This window comes from Electrophorus electricus, chromosome 2 (assembly GCF_041902795.1).
Source record: "Electrophorus electricus isolate QZ-2024a chromosome 2, ASM4190279v1, whole genome shotgun sequence".
Lineage (NCBI taxonomy): Eukaryota > Metazoa > Chordata > Actinopteri > Gymnotiformes > Gymnotidae > Electrophorus > Electrophorus electricus.
This window is the reverse complement of record NC_137498.1, coordinates 16,973,424-16,995,242: the sequence shown is the minus strand read 5'-3', so window position 1 is coordinate 16,995,242 and position 21,819 is coordinate 16,973,424. Positions and strand designations below refer to the sequence as shown.

Sequence of the window (21,819 nt, the reverse complement as noted above, 5' to 3'; positions counted from 1 at the left end):
CACTCCTCCTTAGACATGTCACCATTCGAGTGCCAGTACGGTTATGCTCTGCCCATGTTTGCCGACCAGGAGGCTGACATGGGTGTCCGGTCTGCTGAGCAGACGGTCAGGCGCTACTGCTTGGCCTGGTAGAGGGCATGCAGGGCTCTCTTATCTGCTACAGCTGCTCAAAATCGTTATGCCGACTTATCGGCTGGGACAACAGGTTTGGCTATCCGCCAAGGACCTGCCTTTGTGTGGTTATACCTGCAAACTCACCCCTCGCTACATCGGGCCATTCAAGGTTCTTCGCCGCGTAAACCCTGTTTCTTATCACCTTGCCCTTCCCCCACCCCACTTTCCACATATCTCACCTTAGGCCTGTATTGTGTTCGGTGGGCTCCTCCGACCCGTCGGGTCCACGCATGGTGGACGGTGCACTGGCGTACACGGTCAAGCATCTCTTGGATGTCCGGCAGGTTCATGGTGGAGTCCAGTATTTGGTGGACTGGGAGGGATACGGGCCCGAGGAGCAGTCCTGGGTCCCCTCCTGTCACATCCTGGACCGTGAACTCATTTAGGCTTTTTGGCAGGATCGTGCGGCTGGCCTTGGGACATCAGGAGCTGCCCCTTCCGGGGGGAATACTGTAAGGGTTGGGACCACGCCAAGGCTCCCTCCGGCCACCAGAGGGAGGCCTTGAGTCAACCACACTACTAATCAGGCTTGATGCCCAACAGCTGGGCTAGACCTTATATAAGCCCAGTGACCCAGTCACTCAGTGCTGGGTCTTTGCTAAGGTTTTGAGCAAAGCTCCTAGCTGATAACTTCAGGTATTGATGACTGTGAGCCCCTGTGCTACACCTCATTTCTTCCCTGCAAGGGTGTCTGTGTTTTTACACATCCCCTCCCCTCTCCAGTTTTCCCCTCTCTAGTCTGTCTCTCTCCCAAGGGACTTCTTAGCCACTAAAGTTCCTCCCTGTTTTCTGGTTTTGTTTGGGAAGTTTTAGTTTGGTTTTCCTCAGTGCATCGGTGTTGCCATTTCTTCCCGCCATGTCCTTTGTTCTCCCTTTTTCCACGCTCAACGTGGTGTTTAGTTTTTTTTCCTTTTGTTTTACCTGATCCTAGATCTAACTCTTCTGCACAGGGACTCACCCTTGTTAGAGTGTGGTTGCTCACCCAGTAGGCTAGTGGTGTCATCACTTAGCTGTCCTGGGTTAGATCTCATGTTACAGATACATTCTTGAACTGCTTTACAGATGATCTTTCCTAGAAAGGGCCATACTCATAGATACTTTATAAATGCTTCCCAGCATTCATACCTGATTCTACACTAGATCCTACTTTTCAAAGCCCTATTAATATGATCAGTTAATTATTCATGTTGTGTTTACAGCTTGTTTGTGTTTATTTTTGATGAGGTGTGATGTTTGGTTGTTAGATTGTAGATTGTTTTGTATTGTTTTTTCATGGTGCTTTTATTACCCAGTTTGATTTGTTAAACTACCCTTCAGGAATTTCTGCTCAAGCTTACCGTGGCCTGCACAGTGTTGTATTCCCAAAGCTTGAGGAGCTGAAGACAGACCTGGTAGCTGTGAAAGAAACACACCACCTAAAGGTGGCAGGTTATGGTGAGACTGATGAAGACATTGAAGACCCATATGAGGATGTTGCCACGGATGCCTCAACAGATGATGAATTCTAGACTCCATCCTGTCCACTGCACTTACCACATTTATTTGAAATCTGTATGCCTATATAATACATGTAATGATGTTTTTTATCCTTGTCTCTTTGTAGCTAGGTTGTTTGGTTGGGTGTTCTTTATAGGCTATAAGAAAATTTTTTAAATGTATGCTAACCTTTTTTCTTTTCGGCAGTAAGTAACCTTTGTGAAGATGCGATCAAAACATTGTGTTATAAAACACATTTTGGAATAGCCCCTGTAAAACCACATGCAGGTTATATTGGGGCTACAATTCTGCACTTTTAAAAAATCTATATTTAAAAAATAATATGCAAGAAAGTGTTTGCATAACTGCATAGCCTTAGTACTGAAACACCAGACTAAAGATAAGCCGTTTTGTTGAACATTGTATTGTGATCAATAAGCCTAATTTTCAGTTACAATTATATAATTTCTTAAGAATGTATTATTGTTGTTGTTGCTTAGGTTGCATTTTGATCCTTAATGAGTGTTCAAATGACTTTGGATTATAACGAACACAGAGTGAGTGAATTGTACCTACATGGAAGGATTACTAATTAATGAATATATAGTTTACATGTATATGTTATATTTACTTTATTTATTGAGATTTTTTAATCTGAGCCAGATAACAAAATGATAGCATAAAGAGGGGGAAATGATTTTAAAATGTGATTTCTGATATGAGACTATAATGTCATTTCAGCTGCACTTCTGTCATTGTTCTAAACAGCCACTGAACAGAATTTAGCGCTCCATTATGCCATAATGTGTGTCATTCTATTTCTGACCCCAGATCAGTTTATTGAGTGGATTTGCCGATGACGATCATTTTAGACAAAACATCAACAGAGACTACAAACAATTCTTCACGCATAAGAGGTACTGAGAAACGAAAACAAAACGTAAGTAGAATTTAATTTTATCTACAAAGGCAGATACTAAATATTTGATAACGGAATCGTATTATAAACAAGTAGCCAATATGGGAATTTAAAATGAGAACACACATTTTAATGATGGAGAACTTTTGACTGAACGGAGAACTAATTAGCGGGCTGATAGTGAGCTCCCCGCCCCACTAGTCACGTGGTACGGCCCGCCGCCTGCAGTGGGAGTTCATGGTCTTGTGTGAAACCACGACTATGTAGTCACACACACCTGCAGCGGGTTATTCTCCTAATGTCTGTGTGTGTTTAAACCCCGGTTGGTGTGTGCGTCCTTGTCGGTCTGTGTTCTCGCTAATGTTTAGGTACGTGGTCCACTTTGTTTGTAAGCTGTGTTCAACGTTGCTCATGTTCATCTTGCCTGTTTCGTGTGAGCGCCACTGTGTTCGTTATTCGTGTTCTTCTAATAAACGTCTGTCTACGTCAAGCGAGTTTGTTTAACTTAACGGACCGCGCAAATATTTTAAAATGCGGAATAAGTGAATAGAGAATGAACTAAATAAATGGGACGTAGCTGAAAATATTCGCATAACCGAACTCCATTAGATGAAATACGTTGACTGAGACAAGGGAAAGTGACTTCTGCGCTTGTTTTAGAAAAGCCTCTGTAAGACCACGAGTGTGGCCATTATGCACTGTCGCACAACAGACAAACTTTGATTCACATTTATTAACATTTGTAGAAGAAATTGAGCTACGGGTGGCCATTTGTTCTGTTACATAATAACTGTATATAAAACAATAAAGTCTACAGGCGTTGATTTCTCATTTCCATATAGAGATATGAAACTGGGATACAAAAGTAATCTTGCGCACAAATGCAGCATGTAAAATAAGTTTTGTTTGTAGAAAATTGTGTTGTAATCAAAGCCTAATATTCATTTCGAATGCAATTACTTCTTAGGAATAAAGCTTTAATTCTTAAAAAATAAAGGTTTTTTTTGTTGTTGTCCAAAAACACATGCAAACTGTTATGACTTTTTAAAAGAAAGTAAACAGCTTTATTATTCAATACAATAGAGCTTTCTTCTGCCCGTTCTAGATGCCAAGGGACAAGTTCATTAATATCATTACCAGAAGACACAAGAGTCATAGAGACCCTGCTACCATTGCTGGGTTTAAGCAGCATTACTCAGCCAATCTGGGAGAAAGTGTAAGTGTCTAGATCATTTTATACTATAATTTTAATGATTTATATAGACTGTATCCACAGTTTTATTTATTTAGCCTTCACACTTTCCTGACTTGTACAGATGGTAGTCTAAAATATGCTGTCCATTAGTGGAGTTTCCACTGCCCAGGTGGGGTCAATGGATGATTCATTTCCTTTACAATTCATCACTGATTATTTATCACTTCTCACCCAAGAAACGGGAGGACTGTAAGGAGGTTCGTACCATCCCGAGCAGAACTGCTGAACACTTTATGATCACAGAGTCAACGGGAGAGATTTGCTCTTTGGACCACAGCGCCCATGTAGAAGGTGCAGATGTACTTTCTTGCAAAAATCTAGCTTTCCATTAAGAACACACAGTAGGACATGATGTTTGTTCACTTTAAATATGTGCCTGTACTTTATTATGTAATTGCATTTGTATTGATTTTTTTGGGGAAAAAAAACATCTGTAGATGTAAGAGAGGATCTGGGTGGAGTAGCAGAATCTATTACAGAGGCAGTTAAAGTGGAGAACACCCCAGCTGGTGAGTAGCATCAAAGCACCACATTAATAATCAGAGTTTACATACATCCACTCCATGGACACCAGTTTAAAAATTCTACTTTTATTTCAAATATAAAGGCTCAGAATGCAAGAAGTTGAAGAGAGTACGCATCTTCTTCAGACGAACATGGCAGGCTATAAAAAGCACTTTGTCCTGTGCCAGGCGCTCCAACAAAATTAGCCCTACTGTTTAAATGTTCCCAGCTCTTTTTACCAATTTATTTTGTATTTCTTTTTTCCCTTCATTTTCCCCAACCTGTCTTTTCATTTTCTGAAATATTTTTTGACTTTTTGATTTATTTTTGATTAATAAACTTTACTTCATGCAAAGATATAGTCTGTTTGCATTCTGGACCGTTTAATCATATTTTTCATTCTAAGACCAGCCAGGTTATAATTCTAATTCGGCCAAATAAATCTTGAATGATTCAACTCACTTTAATAACATTTTTAGATTATCACATATATGTAGTTTCATGTCACTCAGCATTAAGAGAGAATTTCACACTCACCTTTAGTGAGAGGAAGTACAGTAAAGAGAAAAAACAAACTGAGCATGCTTGTCTCTATGGAAACACCATTGACCTCCCAGCACACACTGACAACTCTACACCCAGATCTCCACTACCACTGTGGACACACACTGACTCCAGAACTCTCACAGCATTACTTCAGTACTCCAGACCCTAATGTCCACCCAGCAGAGAGGAACTGGGAACAAATGAACTTGGCCAGAGCTCTTATGTTTCTTTTCAAGTTCACATCACCAGCTTTACGGAGACATACAAAACCACACACAGTGCCATCATGTCCTTTGACCTGTGAGGACTCTGGTTGTTTCTTCTTTTGTAATGTATCCCACAACCCCACACTGACCATGATGCTGCATCTGTGAAAGACACAGGAGACACACATGCTCATTATAAAGCAAAGGGGGTGGAGTCTGATGTAGAGGAGAAAAACAAACAGATATATTATCCCCTCACTCTTATTCTCAAACTCTTCCTTCTAAGTTTATAGTTTTAAAATGCAGTTTATAGAGTTAATCACCTCAAAGCTTGCACACATACACATTTTTGCATTACTTTTTCATGGCTTGATATATTTTATGTTTGCACTACCTTATGATGTCCTGTGTACTTAATATTTTATTCATTGTATCAAATTTGTTTTATTGGTAAATATACTTTGAACTATTATGCACTGTCACTACAGAATGCTGTCTGCTTTATGTCTCCAGAGTCTATAAGCATGCAAACACACACACACACACACACACACACACACACACACACACACACACACATTCAAGAATTTCTAGATAGTGAGAGGACCTGCTTTTTGTTTGCTTTTTCAGTTTCCACATCACAATAATTTGTTGTGGACCATTGCTTATGCAGAAAAGTTCTTTAAGATTTTTTGAGAGTAATATGAATTTCTGGATTTACTGAATGAGTCAAAAACAAACAACAAAAACCTGCATTACTCACAATAAGAACCTATTTGAACTTTGATAAACTCTGTTAATCAGCCTTTGAACATAGACATGGTTTGGTAGTACATGAGCAGTCCCTTTTCTCAGTGAAGTTCCCCAAATTATCAGTAACCAAACCAGTCCTACTCATACTAAACCTGTTTTGTACTAAATTAAATTCAAACTGGACCTGCCATTGAGCCTAGACCCTGGAGCCTAGTCCTAGTTTTAGTCTGTGTTTAAAACATCATCCTTTGTCCCAATTTCACATTAGAATAGACCCAGCAGTCAGAGTTGTGCTGTTTTGATTATTACACTACACTTTACAGAATAAATGTAGTATTTTGTACTATTTCTAGCTAGAAACCACTGATAAGCCTGTCATGGCTTAAGGCAAAAAATACACTAGAAGAAAGTTGAGCTTGTGAGTGTGTGACCACAGCTCAGCTGCAGAGGTGCAGAAGCAGCACGGTTGTCACTTCTGGTCTAAAATGGGCTTTAGACTCTGATCTGGTACCCACTGCCCACTGGTTGGAACTGTGAGAAATGAAACCACAGCAGACGTCAGACATCCTGAGCTCTCAGACCAGAACAGTCTCCTCCTTCTTCTGGGGCGTTCATAAGCTGTTTTGAGACCAAAATGTTTATTAACTTTAAAAACTGCACATATTCACATTAAGATGCTATACACTTGTCGTAGTGAAATGAAATGACCAAACAACACTGAGGGAGGTCATGTTGGGTCTCACCCCCTGAGCTTCTACATCGTGTGTCTATGGCAAAGGACGGAGCCGCTTAACTAAGAATGAGACCGTCCTCACTCACAATGCGAGAATATCTGATAGATCACTGACTGATAAGGAAGAAAGAGGACATACCACATGACAACTTACAAAACCGACCGCATCTCTATATTTGGTGTGTGTGTTGTGTTGAGGTTAGTTTGTCAGAGTTTCATTTGAATACACTTCCTCTCCACTATAAGTGTTCTTGTGAAGTCATTCAGTAGACTGTATTGAAGAGTGTGTATGGTGTGTATCAGCAGTCCTGCTGTAGCTGTGTGTAGTGTGTGTAACTCAGTAAGAATGCAGGTGTGTGTTTATCTGCTCCTTGTGCTCCACGCTGCTGATGGTGAGTGTTACCTTCTCTCTACAGGTGTTGTCATCCTCACACATTCATTTACACAAAGGTATTTATATCTGGGATCAGCAGAGAGCAGCAGCTAACCACTTACCCCAGATTCGGTCTATTGACCAATAAATTTTGCCTCTAGTTTAGAACAAAAGATGTTAAATGCTAACGTTGCTAACAAACACTGGAAGTTAACAGCAACTAAAATATTTTCTTCGTAAATACATGTCCACAAACTTCTCTCAAGCCGGTCAAACAGCATCCAAGTGTTAATAAATATCTCCCAGACTAGTCGGTGTGTCGTATAACTCACTGTGAACTAGACAAGTGAAGAAACACGTCACCGGGAAGTGACCTGGATGAGGTTTGAGGACATGTAGCTCGCTATCTGACTTATTTACAAATCCTATAAGCTATCGTTGCTGTTGGCTTCCAGTGTTTGTTAGCAATGTTAGCAGCTTTTGTTCTAAAGGAGCAAAATACGGACTCCAAACATGTCTTGTCCACCCGGGTTAAGGGAGAATAAAGTAAGTTTGTTTCTTCGCCGACTTGTCCCGTTAAGTGGCACTGAAATCTGTGCTGTTGAATGATATGTCCAATATAGAGAATTGTGTTTAATGTATTGAAAAAATGTGTTTTAGAAATACAAAATGAGTGTAAATAAGGAAAGGTGCTTTTGGTTTAGTATAACAGGTCAGGAGATGGGCTACATGAGTTAGTGGTTTCAATTATTGTGTCACATGTCCCAGTTTTTGTCTTGCAAAAAACTGTAATATCACAAAGACAGTCCAGTTTCCCAGCAAGCACCTCTTCCTCCTAGCAAACTTGGAGCACTGTTTATCAGTTTAACAATACATAACTAACACTGTCTCTCTCTTTCTTTCTCTCTCTCTCTCTCTTTCTCTCTCTTTCGCTCTCTCACTCACACACACACACACACACACACACACACACACACACACACACACACACACAAAACATGCACAGCTGTTGCAGGATGGCCAGATCCACATCTGAAGGACTTGGAGAAAGACAATTTTACACACACAGTAAATGTACATTCAAAGTGATACTTGTAGCTGCAAAAACACCCCCTCCCACGGCCTGCCCTGCTCTCTCTCTCTCTCTCACACACACACACACACACACACACACACACACACACACACTCTCTCTCTCTCTCTCTCTCTCTCTCTCTCTCTCTCTCTTACAAAAATTTACAAATAAAAAATGAACAAATAAGAAAAAAATAAAACCATAGAGACAGTACAGTTTGCCAGTATGCACCTCTTCCTTCTCACATATGTATTGCTAAACTTGGTGCACTTTAGCAATACATAACACACACACACACACACACACACACACACACACACACACACACAGACATGCATATGCGCATGCTTCCTTTTTGGGTTCGTGATCTTGAAATTCTGCTGTGCTGTTCCTCAGAGTGGTGTGTGAGCAAAATGTTTACTTCTTTCACACACCCACGAAGATTGTCAAACAGTCTCCAAATCCTCATCAGTGACAGTCATCCAGCTTTGAACTTCATGGTTTAATCAGTCAAACACTAACTGACTCTGGCAGCATAAATTCACTCCAGTGACTCCAGTTTAAAGACTTTTCTTATTTAGTCCCAAGTTATTCTGATGCCACCATAGTCATAGCTACCAGTTTACAGATGTGAGAATTCCCAGTATGCACCTCTTCCTCCTGACATATGTATTGCTAATCTGGTTGCACTGGGTGCTACGTGTGAAATGTGCTCACTTGTTTATTTCTGTTTGTGTTATTTATTCCTCATTTGTACATCAATTGGCCAGGAGGCTTAGACAGCCCATGCTGGGGTTTTTGTCTTTTTACAGTTTTAATTTTATTTTGTTGTTGTTGTTGTTACAGTGCAGTGCACACTAGCCTACAGCCTCAGTTAGTTACTTTATAGATATCCACCATCATCAAACAGCTTTTGGCAGCTTTAACAACAAAAAGAACAAAGTAACTAAGAGAAAAGGTGAGAATGTTTCTACTTCCTGTGATAACTGTTGGGTTGTGATGACATTGTACTGTTTACATCCAAAGTGGTCTTTACTTTGGTGACTCCTTTAGTGGTTCTGTTTCACAACTTCTCTTAAGTAGTTTTTTCTTAATAGTATGAAAGCTACAACATAGACTGCTGCATTCCACCTGTACTTTATGAATAATATGAATATCAGACCATCCTCATGTTTACCTGATTAAATGATCAATGTTTATTTTGATCAGCATGTAGTCTAGAGATCTTCCTGTCTGATCTCTCTAATATTTGCTAAGCTACATTCAGTGCAGGAGTGAAATGATGTGACCAAACAGTGCTGAGGGGGATCACTGTGTAGCACTACTTCTTACTGCAGGATCACTTTACTGAGGATGGGGACTGAACACTGGGAAGCTCAGGAGGAATTTATGACACTAGAAAGACACTGTTTCACTGTTAGATTTAGTCTGTATGTGAGAGAGAAAGAAGTGGAGGAATAATTTATTTTGCACTTGAACACACTTCCTCTCTACTGTGGATATTAGTGGGTGGTGAATTTCAGTGGAGTTTTACTGAGAGAGTTGTAGAGTTCCAGGTCATAGTTGTGTGGTGATTCCCACAGACAGACTGTAGTCTGGGCTGCAGTTTTCAGAGTGTTCAGTACACTGTAGTTTTGTAGAGTGTATAAGATCTGTAGCAGCGTTACTGCTGTCGCTACAGTGTGTTGTGGAATGCAGGTGTGTTTTTATCTGCAGATGTGTTTTTACTTCCTTTTTGGTAATGATGTGCATACGAAGTCCTGTGAAGCCTTTGAGGTTCTTCCTTATTGTACTGCTGAAGGATTCGAAGCTTTGGAGCATTGAAAGCTGGTGACAAAACAGCGACTCCTGGCGGTTTTCAGAAATTATAGCAGCCATAGATTCAAAACTGCGCAATACAACACTCCACCGCCTTCATATTTCATTTAAAAAAATGATCAGTAATGATGTTTAGTAATTAAATTCTGCAATAATTAGTTTAGAATCATTGTTTCCCTTTTTATGTGAAAACATAATACAAAACTATACTGGGAGACAACAGGTTGACATTATGAAACATTTACTTTTGGCTTCTATAATTTGCACATTTCCAATTTTTTAGTAAAATGATAAAGCTTCCAAGTTATAGGACAGTGCCAAACTTATGAAACAGTCTCAAGCTCATCCTGTGTATCTGTGATGTTTGAAGCTTCAAACATGATTAGTCACATGTTATTAGTAACTTTAGTGGTAATAGTAACTTTAGTGGGAGGGGAGGGGAGGAGAAGGAAGGAGGGAGGGAGTGGAGAGGTAGAGTGAGTGAGAGGGAGGGAGGGAATGAGGGAGAGAGAGAGTGATTGAGAGAGGGATGGAGGGAGCGGGAGTGAGGGAGGCAGAGAGGGAGGGGAGGGAGAGAGACAATCTATAATCAATATAATCAGACATTTAAATCATATAACTTGATGGTCATGCATCCATCATACCAGCATATATTGGGAAATCTCTTAATGATTTCCAGTACCATCATCAGTTGGCTGGTACCATCAGTACCATCAGGTGACTGGACCTGGAGCAATTAAGTATGTCATATATAATAATTAAGTATGTCATATATAATAATAATAACGGAGTATGTCATATTAAATATTAATTAGGCCTTTATCTCGTGTGTTTCTGCAGGCTGCAGTTTGGCAGAGAATCAGAAGACAGACGTCATCACTGCATACACAGGAGACTCAGTACTGCTGCCCTGCTCCTGTACTGACCCACACGCCAAACCTGAGAGTTTCACCTGGAAGAAACACAACACAAGCAGAGACGCATGGGATGTGATCTCCAGTGCGAGTGAACAGTACAGAAACAGAGTTCAGCTGGGTACTGTTCCCTCTCCAGGAAATCTCTCTCTACTCATATCACACCTGACTGAAGAGGATGAGGGAGACTACAGCTGTTATCTTACAAACCAGCAATATAAATACATCAGACTCACCATTAAAGGTAAAACACTGTTTTTGATCCAAATCCAACTGCAAATGATAAATCCAGCTTTAAGGTTTTCTTATGTATCCACACTAGCAAAGTCTTGGTTGTCTGAGTTACTTGTAGACTTTCTGCTGTCATATTTGTTGTTGTGCTGTCATCTGTGCACATTACCAGTAACGTTTAGTTCAGTGATGGTCAAATACTCCTTTAATTGTAACAAATATCTTGGGCAGTTCAAGTAAGAATGTCTCAGGTTTTTAACACACATGCTTCTTTGTTTTGGTTTTTCTGTTCCGACCCCTCGTTTGGTTTTCCTGTCACTGTTTTCATCTTTGTCTAGTTTGCATTCGTTAATCTTTGTATAAATATCCCTTGTTTTAGCGTCTTGGTTGTGGGTCTTTGAATGTGCTTTCTCTCGTCCTCCCGTGAGTTTATTGTTGTTTGGTAACGTTATTAGCCTGCTCGTTATTCAAGTGTTTACTGTTTAACTTCCTTCTTGGTAATGATGTGCAGACGAAGTCCTGTGAAGCATTTTAGGTTCTTCCTTATTTTACTGCTGAAGGATTCGAAGCTTGGGAGCATTGAAAGCTGGTGACAAAACAGTGACACCTGGTAGTTCTCAGAAATTATAGCTGCTTTAGATTCAAAACTGCACAGCATTATAAATAATACAACACTCCACCGCCTTCATATGTCATTAAAAAAAATGGATGATCAGTAATGATGTTTAGTAATTCAATTCTGCAATAATTTGTTTAAAATCATTGTTTCCCTTTTTATGTGAAAACTTGATACAAAACTATACTGCTTTCTCAGGGTTTTACCATTCTCTTAGCCTAGCTTTGGGTTTAACCTACTAAATGTGCGGTGCAGAGATTGGATCCTTTATGTAACCCACCTATTCTGTCTACATTGCATTCTGGCAGTGTTAAAATCACAATGCAAGAGGCAGTATTGGATCCTTTACTGTAATAAACATAAGTAGCCTAATGAAAAAATTACATATGTGATCATGAATGATCAAACATTAGAAACAGAATGCTAAAATAACAAATTGATTTTATCCAATGCTACTTATAATTATGACTGAGTATAACTTGAGCAATTTAAGGTTAAGGGCCTTGTTCAGGGGCCCAACAGTGGCAACTTGGTAGTTCAAGAATGTGATCAGTAGCATGTGTTGTATGTGGCACTTGGCTTGATATTAAGATTTCTAGTGCTTCCACACTGATGCTCTATCACAGAGTTATACATATATTGTTTGATCTTTCTGTGACTGGTAGAATGGTGTGGCATTAGAGATCAAACTACATTTTATTAGTAACAAAATAAAACACCTTATTTATAGACCAGGCCAGAACACTTTCAATTGAGTGTCATGACAATCATTGTCAAAGCGTTCATTTATCACAGTCATATGGGAGTTTTCATTTCAGCCTCTCCAGCCAGTGTCAAGAACAGAAAGGTACTACGTGGTTTGAGGTGTTCACATCTGCTCAGTTTTCCTAGTAACCTCATGTCCCGCAACCGCCCTCAGTCCGTGATTGCAACTCCCGTCTTCCCCGGCACAACCTCACCAGATCCTCATCACCAGTTTACTAGTGTCATCTGTGTCTCATCTTTGCTACACTATTTATTCTCTCTGGTTTCGTTCACTCCCTGCAAAGTGTTATCGCTGGTCTATCAGCATGTACTGAGCAATTCCCTGGTGTGTGTATATCTGGCCATTACTCTCGCCTGTTTCACTTTACAATTGTTGCTTATTCCGCTACAAATAAAACTCGGCTGTCCACAAGCGTCTGGCCTGTTCTAAGATGTCACCCCTCACTTGGTAAGCAACAACTAATTGTAACGCGGGAGGGGTGGAGAGTGAACACTCGTGTGAAGTGACGACGCCATAACGAACCAAACTGATTGAATAGAATGAATAATAAGTTTAATAATCAACAAAGACTAACAACACATTATAGAATGAAGAACAAACAGGCTAACAGAAGAATAATAATATGAGAACAGGATGAGGGCGAGAAATGAGCAACAAGGGAATACAACATTAAGGGAAGACTAACGGAGAACAACAATAATAAAACATAACAGTGAGCATAAAGACAGACAAACGGGAACAACACAGAACTGGGCTACATAAGATGAACAAACGGTATTGGTCATCAGCCCCGATTTTTCTCTGGGGGTATTGGGGTGGCTATAGTGGCCATCCTCATTCTCAGCCGACTCTGTCTGCTGGGGGGTCCCGTTATGTTATTTTAACTGGAAACATATTTAAAACTTAGGTAAAAAAACAAAACAAACAAAAAAACAACCTATAGCCCTTGAATGAAGTGTTATGTCAACTAATCAACTGATAGTATTGTGTTATGAAGAGAAGACTGTATGACAGCTGTCTGTCAGAATCAGCCTTTATAAAAGTGTATTTAGGTTTGTGTTAGCTGTTATGAAGGACTTATGAAGACCACTCTTAACAAACATGTTAGTAAATTTGAAATGTAGATTCTGATCAAATATTAAAAAATTGTTAAATTGGTACTTAATATCAAACAAAGCTCAAATTGTTACCTAAATGGAGCAACCAATTTGCTCAGTTACACCTTATAACTATCATTGTTATAAGGATAGTGAATGTCATTAGAACAATGCTAAAAATCATATAATATTAGAGTAAATATTTATTAATTTAACAAGCAAATGTGATGGAGTATGACAGTAGGGTGTGTTTCTACAGGTTGAGTATTAAATCAGTATTAAATTGAGCAATTAAAAAACAACAGGGAGACAAAACACATCACTGCACACACAGGAGACTCAGTACTGCTACCCTAGTACTGCTAGTACTAAAGCAGTACACCATCTTATGCTAACAAACACATCTCCCTCTCCAGGAATCTCAACAACAGAATTTACATCAAGATTTGATGGCAAAACAAGTGCAAAGGCTCCAGCTGACGCTTCCACTACTGACAGTGCAAAGACTCTGACTGACGGTAACATGCATTTACTGCATATCAACATGGTCTCCTAATATCTTAAAAAGCAATTAAAATGCATGCTGTGTAAAAACACAAACACTAACACGCACACAAATACACATAACATTTGTATAACGTTTGCCTTCAGATGTCCAAAACCCTGCTGGTGATCTATCATATATCCTCATGACTACTGTTGTGGGAGCTGTCCTCCTCCTGCTGCTGGGTCTCGTGGGGGTCTTGTGCTGGAGATACAAAGGTACACACACACACACACACACACGCATGCATGCATACAAGTTGTGGGTCACACTGTCTGGTTTTCTAATGTAGTCCAGAGACATGGACAAACGAGGCTAAGAAAGGGGCAAACAGAAGAGAAGAGAGAGCAGGAGACACAGGTGAATGCTCACATACCATCCACTGTAACATAAGAAAAACAACCTCCACATCATTACTGGCACATGTCCTTCAAGGTCAAATCTTCCATGGTGTGTGTGTGTATGTGTGTGTGTGTGTGTGTGTGTGTGTGTGTGTGTGTGTGTGTGTTTGTTTACAGGATTGTTTTGCTGTGCTTTGTTCACATGTTCAAGTGAGTGCTACTTTGTATCTGAGGGGGGTTCAGATGATACAATACAATTAGTACAATATAGTTAAAATAAAGGATCACATATATCACATACAGCACTTTTTTATGGTTTTAAATTTTTTTTAAAGGAAAACCATCTTTGGGAAACACAAGTTGTGAAGTTCAGGTTTTGTTGAAGCAGTAACAAATACCTGAGCAGAGGGTTTTATACAGATAGTGTGTGGCGTTCCCTAGTTGTGTGGAGTCCATGGTGAGTTTCTGATACAAAGCAGCTCCTGATACACTGATGAACGTTTTTGATTATGGCTGTTGTGATCTCTAGTTTGAAATCAGTGGAGATGGTGGTGTCTAGGAAGCTCAGACTCCACATCACTTACTGTACTGAGTTACAAAGGGAGATGAAATAATAGCAGTCCAACATGACTAATCATATCAATCACTGTTTTTGGTAGAAATTATATTACTACATGGTAAATAATTTACCAGTAGGTGTGTAATTGAATAATTAATTGAAATGGGTGTGTTCAAAATAATAACTGTGGAGTTCAATTAGTGAGGTCATTCCTTCTGTGAAAAAACAGATGTCAATCAGGTGGCCTTTATTTAAAGATGAAGCCAACACATGTACATGCATTTCTCTCTGAAAATCTGAGAAAAATGGGTCGTTCCAGACATTGTTCAGAAGAACAGCATACTTTGACTAAAACTTTGATTGGAGAGGGGAAAACATGTAAAGAAGTGAAAATGATATAAAGAAAATGATAGGCTGCTCAGCTAAAATGATCCCCAATGCTTTAAAATAGAAAACAAAACCAGAGAGATGTGGAAGAAAATGGAAGAATACCGTTTGAATGGATTGAAGAATAACCAGTATGGCAAAGACTCAGCCAATGATCAGCTCCAGGGTGATCAAAGACAGTCTGAAGTTACCTGTGAGTACTGTGACAATTAGAAGACGCCTGTGTGAAGCTAATCTATCAGCAAGAAGCCCCCGCAAAGTCCCACTGTTAAAAAGAAGACATGTGCTGAAGAGGTTACAATTTGCCAAAGAACACATGGACTGGCCTAAAGAGAAATGAAGAAACGTTTTGTGGACTGATGAAAGTAAGATTGTTCTTTTTGGATCCAAGAGCCGCAGACAGTTTGTCAGATGACCCGCAAACACTGAATTCAAGCCACAGTACACTCTGAAGACAGTGAAGCATGGTGGTGCACGCATCATGATATGGGGATGTTTCTCTTATTATGGTGTCGGGCCTATTTATCGCATACCAGGGATCATGGATCAGTTTGCATATATCAAAATACTTGAAGAGGTCATGTTGCCTTATGCTGAAGAGGAAATGCCCTTGAAATGGATGTTTCAACAAGACAACGACCCAAAACACACCAGTAAGCGAGCAGCATCTTGGTTCCAGACCAACAAAATTAAAGTTACAGAGTGGCCAGCCCAATCCCCGGACTTTAATCCGATAGAAAACTTGAGGGGGACATAAAAAATTCTGTTTCTGAGGCAAAACCAAGAAATGGAGAGGAACTGTGGAAAGTTGTCAAAGCATCCTGGGCTGGAATACCTGTTTACAGCAGCCAGAAGTTGGTCGACTCCATGCAACACAGATGTGAAGCAGTTCTCAGAAACAGTAGTTATACAACTAAATATTAGTTTAGTGATGCACAACAACGCTAAATCCTAAAGATTTTTCAGTTTATACAGTAAATATTTGAGTTTGTGAAGAAAAAATGGTAAATGATTACACATGACATCCACTTATTTATTTGAATCGAAGAAGTCAGATGTTGCAACTGACCCCGACCTTGGGGAAGGTCTCAGCCCAGATCAGGGACGGTTGCAGCATGTTACATATACATTATTTTTACGTTTGCTCTTTGTCTCATCTTAACTGATCCCTTGGCTGCAGGCTTCTCTCTTTTTTTAGGAAGTGGGAATAAGATTGGTGTGAGAGATGGTGAAGTCCAGGTCCAATGGCCCTGACTATATATGAGACTCTTCCCAGAATACTGAAGGGAACTCCTCAAAATACTGAAGGCCTTCTCCTCACTTTTGGTGTAGCCTACTGAAAACAAAGTGAACACAATGTCTGCTTTTATATGATTTATTCACTTATTCACGTTATGCCACCCCCTGCATGCAGGTATAAGAAAATACAAATATTTTGTTTGTTGTGATGGCCCAAGTGCCGCAAGGCAAGGCGCAGGAAGCGCAGACGTCTCTTGACGAAGACATGCATTTATTAAACGACCATTAACACCAACCTGAGTACGAACAAAGACCGACAACCACTCCGGTGACAGAGGGATTTAAATACGTTCATAAATGATGCATGTACAAAGGGGCAGGTGTGCTAGACTGAACTAACAGCACTTAGGGAGTCATTTTGGGTCTGTCCCACTGGGCCGCCACATCTCTGTGACAACGGACTGAGCCAACTTAAGTAAGAATGATGACATTTTCACTTATAATGTGAGACTGTTAAGGAAGAAAGAGGACACACCAAATGACTTTTAAAAACTTATAAAACCCTACTGCCTCCCTATATTTGTTGTGTGTTGGGGATAGAAGTTTGTCAAAGCTTCATTTGAATACACTTCATCTCCACTGTAACTGTAGTTATCAGAACATTCAGTAGACTGTATTGAAGAGTGTGTATGGTGTGTATCAGCAGTCCTGCTGTAGCCGTGTGTAGTGTGTGGAACTCAGTAAGAATGCAGGTGTGTGTTTATCTGCTCCTTGCTGCTGATGGTGAGTTGACTTTCTCTCTACATCTGTAGATCATCAAATATCTTCTCAGTAGCTACTTTATAAGAAACACTGAAAACATCTAGTAGGAGTCCAGTTAGAGACGACATGTCATATATTTCTGATAATGTATAAGAGGCACTCCATGTTATCTGAACATATAAGGTAGAATTTGAACAATTACGATTTACTTTTTAGACTGCCATCAGTCATAAAACCAAATCTTGAAATCAATGTATTATTGTGGTGCAGTTAAATCTCATGCATATCAGCTGCAGCACTCAGGCTGCTGCCCTGTTCCTGCACTGATATACACACCAAAGCTGAGAGCTTCACCTGGTATAAATACAACACAAACAGAAACACATGGGAAGTGATCTCCAGTGAGAGTGAACAGTACAGAAACAGAGTTCATACTTAGAACTGACCACACTTTTCTATTCTTGCAGAGGCTCCATATAAACCTGTAAATCTTACTCCAGTGGACACTGACACATCAAGTCCAACAGCTTCAACTAAACCTACTACAACAATGACACCTCCAAATGGTTAGAAGTTATTAATTTCATCAACTACTACTGATGGTAAGATTAATTTGTTTAATAGTATTCTCCAATCAACACCATAAAATGATTCCCCACTAAATACTACTACTATAACAATAATAATAGTAAGTGACATCAACAATTAATTTCTTAATGCAGGTCACTTCATATAGGATATATTTTGGGGCTACAATCCTGCACTTTTAAAAAATATATTTTTAAAAAATAATAAACCATTTGAAGCGGTAATGAATGGAGCATTTAATTCTGTTTCTCCAGTTGCTCAATTTCATAATATAAGCATATATTATGCAAGAAAGTGTTTGCATAACTGTGTAGCCTTGGTACTGAAACACCCGAGTAAAGATAAGCCTTGTTTTGTTGAACATTGTATTGTGATCAATTAGCCTAATTTTCAGTTAAAATTGTATAATTTCTTAAGAATTTATTATTGTTGTTGTTTAGGTTGCATTTTGATCCTTAATGAGTGTTCAAATGACTTTGGATTATAACGAATACAGAGTGAGTGAACTGTACCTATGTGGAATGATTACTAATTAATTAATATATAGTTTACATGTATAGGTTATATTTACTTTATTTAGATTTTTTAATCTGAGCCTGATAACAAAATGATAGCGTAAAGAGGGGGAAATGATTTTAAAATGTGATTTATAATATGAGACTATAATGTCATTTCAGCTGCACTTCTGTCATTGTTCTAAACAACCACTGAACAGAATTTAGCGCTCGATTATGTCATAATGTGTGTCATTCTATTTCTGACCCCAGATCAGTTTATTGAGTGGATTTGCCGATGACGATCATTTTAGACAAAACATCAACAGAGACTACAAACAATTCTTCACGCATAAGAGGTACTGAGAAACGAAAACAAAACGTAAGTAGAATTTAATTTTATCTACAAAGGCAGATACTAAATATTTGATAACGGAATCGTATTATAAACAAGTAGCCAATATGCGAATTTAAAAAGAGAACACACATTTTAATGATGGAGAACTTTTGACTGAACGGAGAACTAATTAGTGGGCTGATAGTGAGCTCCCCGCCCCACTAGTCACGTGGTACGGCCCGCCGCTTGCAGTGGGAGTTCATGGTCTTGTGTGAAACCACGACTATGTAGTCACACACACCTGCAGCGCGTTATTCTCCTAATGTCTGTGTGTGTTTAAACCCCGGTTGGTGTGTGTATCCCTGTCGGTCTGTGTTCGCTAATGTTCACGTACGTGGTGCACTTTATGTTTGTAAGCTGTGTTCAATGCTGTACATGTTCATCTTGCCTTTTTGGTGTGAGCGCCACTGTGTTCGTTATTCGTGTTCGTCTAATAAACGTCTGTCTACGTCAAGGGAGTTTGTGGGACCTGCGGCACTCGGGCCGTCAGAGCTGTTTAATTTCACAGACCGCACAAATATTTTCAATGCGGAATAAGTGAGTAGAGAGTGAACTAACAAAAGGAAACCTTGATAAATAAAAGGGGACGTAGCTGAAAATATTCTGGTAACCGAACTCCATTAGATGAAATACGTTGACTGAGACAAGGGAAAGTGACTTATGGGCTTGTTTTAGAAAAACCTCTGCAAGACCACGAGTGTGGCCATTATGCACTGTCGCACAACAGACAACCTTTGTTTCACATTTATTACCATTTGTAGAAGAAATTGAGCTACGGGTGGCCATTTGTTCTGTTACATAATAACTGTATATACATATTTAAAGTATACAGGCTCTGATTTTTCATTTCCATATAGAGATATGAAACTGGGGTACAAAGGTAATCCTGTGCACAAATGCATGTAAAATAAGCCTTGTTTTATAGAAAATGGTGTTGTAATCAAAGCCTAATTTTCATTTCAAATTCAATTACTTTTTAGGAATAAATCTTTAATTCTTAAAAATTAAAGTTTTTTTTTTAATGTCCAAAAACATGGAAACTTTTTAAAAGAAAGTAAACAGCTTTATTATCGTTCAGTGACAATAGAGCTTTCTTCTGCCCTTTCTAGATGCCAAGAGACAACTTAATTACTAATATTATCACCAGAAGCAAGAAGAGTCATAGATACCCTGCTCCCATTGCTTGGTTTAAGCAACATTACTGTGCCAATCTGGGAGAAAGTGTAAGTGTCTACATCTTTTTAATGCATCCACAGTTTTATTTATTTTGCCTTCACATTTCCCTGACTTGTACAGATGGCAATCCAAAATATGCTGTCCATTAGTGGAGTTTCCACTGCCCAGGTGGGGTCAATGGATGATTCCTTTCCGTTACAATTAATCAGTGATTATTTCTCATTTCTCACCCAAGAAACAGCAGGACTGTAAGGAGGTTCGTACCATCCGGAGCAGAACTGCTGAACACTTTATGATCATAGAGTCAACGGAAGAGATTTGCTCTTTGGACCACAGCGCCCATGTAGAAGGTGCAGATGTACTTTCTTGCATAAATCTAGCTTTCCATTAAGAACACACAGTAGGATATGATATTTGTTCACATTAAATATGTGCCTGTACTTTATTATGTAATTGCATTTGTATTGATTTTTGGGAAAAATAAACATCTGTAGATGTAAGAGAGGATCTGGGTGGAGTAGGGGAATCTATTACAGAGGCAGTCAAAGTGGAGAACACCCCAGCTGGTGAGTAGCATCAAAGCACCACATCAATAATCAGAGTTTACATACATCCACTCCATGGACACCAGCTTAAAAATTCTACTTTTATTTCAAATATAAAGGCTCAGAATGCAAGAGGTTGAAAAGAGTACGCATCTTCTTCAGACGAGCATGGCAGGCTATAAAAAGCACCTTGTCCTGTGCCAAGCGCTCCAACAAAATTAGCCCTACTCTTTAACTTTTCCCAGCTCTTTTTACCAATTTATTTTGTATTTCTTTTTTCCCTTCATTTTCCCCAACCTGTCTTTTTATTTTCTGAAATAACATCTTTTGACTTTTTGATTTATTTTTGATTAATAAACTTTAATTCATGCAAAGATATAGTCTGTTTGCATTCTGGACCATTTAATCATATTTTTTCATTCTAAGACCAGCCAGGTTATGATTCTAATTCAGCCAAATAAATCTTGAATGATTCAACTCACTTTAATAACATTTTTAGATTAGCACATATATGTACAGTTTCATGTCACTCACCTTTAGTGAGAGGAAGTACAGTAAAGGGAAAACACAAACTGAGCATCCTTGTCTCTATGGAAACACCACTGACCTCCCAGCACACACTGACAACTCTACACCCAGATCTCCACTACCACTGTGGACACACACTGACTCCAGAACTCTCACAGCATTACTTCAGTACTCCAGACCCTAATGTCCACCCAGCAGAGAGGAACTGGGAACAAATGAACTTGGCCAGAGCTCTTATGTTTCTTTTCAATTTCACATCACCAGCTTTACAGAGACATACAAAACCACACACAGTGCCATCATGTCCTTTGACCTGTGAGGACTCTGGTTGTTTCTTCTTTTGTAATGTATCCCACAACCCCACACTGACCATGATGCTGCATCTGTGAAACCATATAGGAGACACACATGCTCATTATAAAGCAAAGGGGGTGGAGTCTGATGTAGAGGAGAGAAACAAACAGACATACTATCCCCTCACTCTTATTCTCAAACTCCTCTTTCTAAGTTTATAGTTTTAAAATGCAGTTTATAGAGTTAATCACCACAAAGCTTGCGCACATACAAATTTTTGCATTACTTTTTCATAGCTTGATATATTTTATGTTTGCACTGTCTTATGATGTCCTGTGTACTTAATGTTTCATTCATTGTATCAAATTTGTTTTATTGGTAAATATACTTTGAACTATTATGCACTGTCACTACAGAATGCTGTGTGCTTTGTCTTCAGAGTCTATAAGCATGCAAACACACACACACACACACACACACACACACACATTTAAAAATTTATAGATAGT

At 39.2% G+C, this 21,819-nt stretch overlaps 2 long non-coding RNA genes across 2 annotated transcripts in view; both read left to right on the top strand.

Annotated features, from left to right (window-relative positions):
* The window catches only part of LOC145660340 (uncharacterized), a 187,737-nt gene that overhangs the window by 79,123 nt on the left and 86,795 nt on the right, over positions 1-21,819 (top strand). The window lies entirely within an intron of this gene.
* On the top strand, positions 2,857-4,109 carry LOC145643481 (uncharacterized). The gene is made up of 3 exons (XR_014115914.1): positions 2,857-2,937; positions 3,675-3,785; positions 4,001-4,109. It is a non-coding gene; the product is annotated as an uncharacterized LOC145643481 (long non-coding RNA).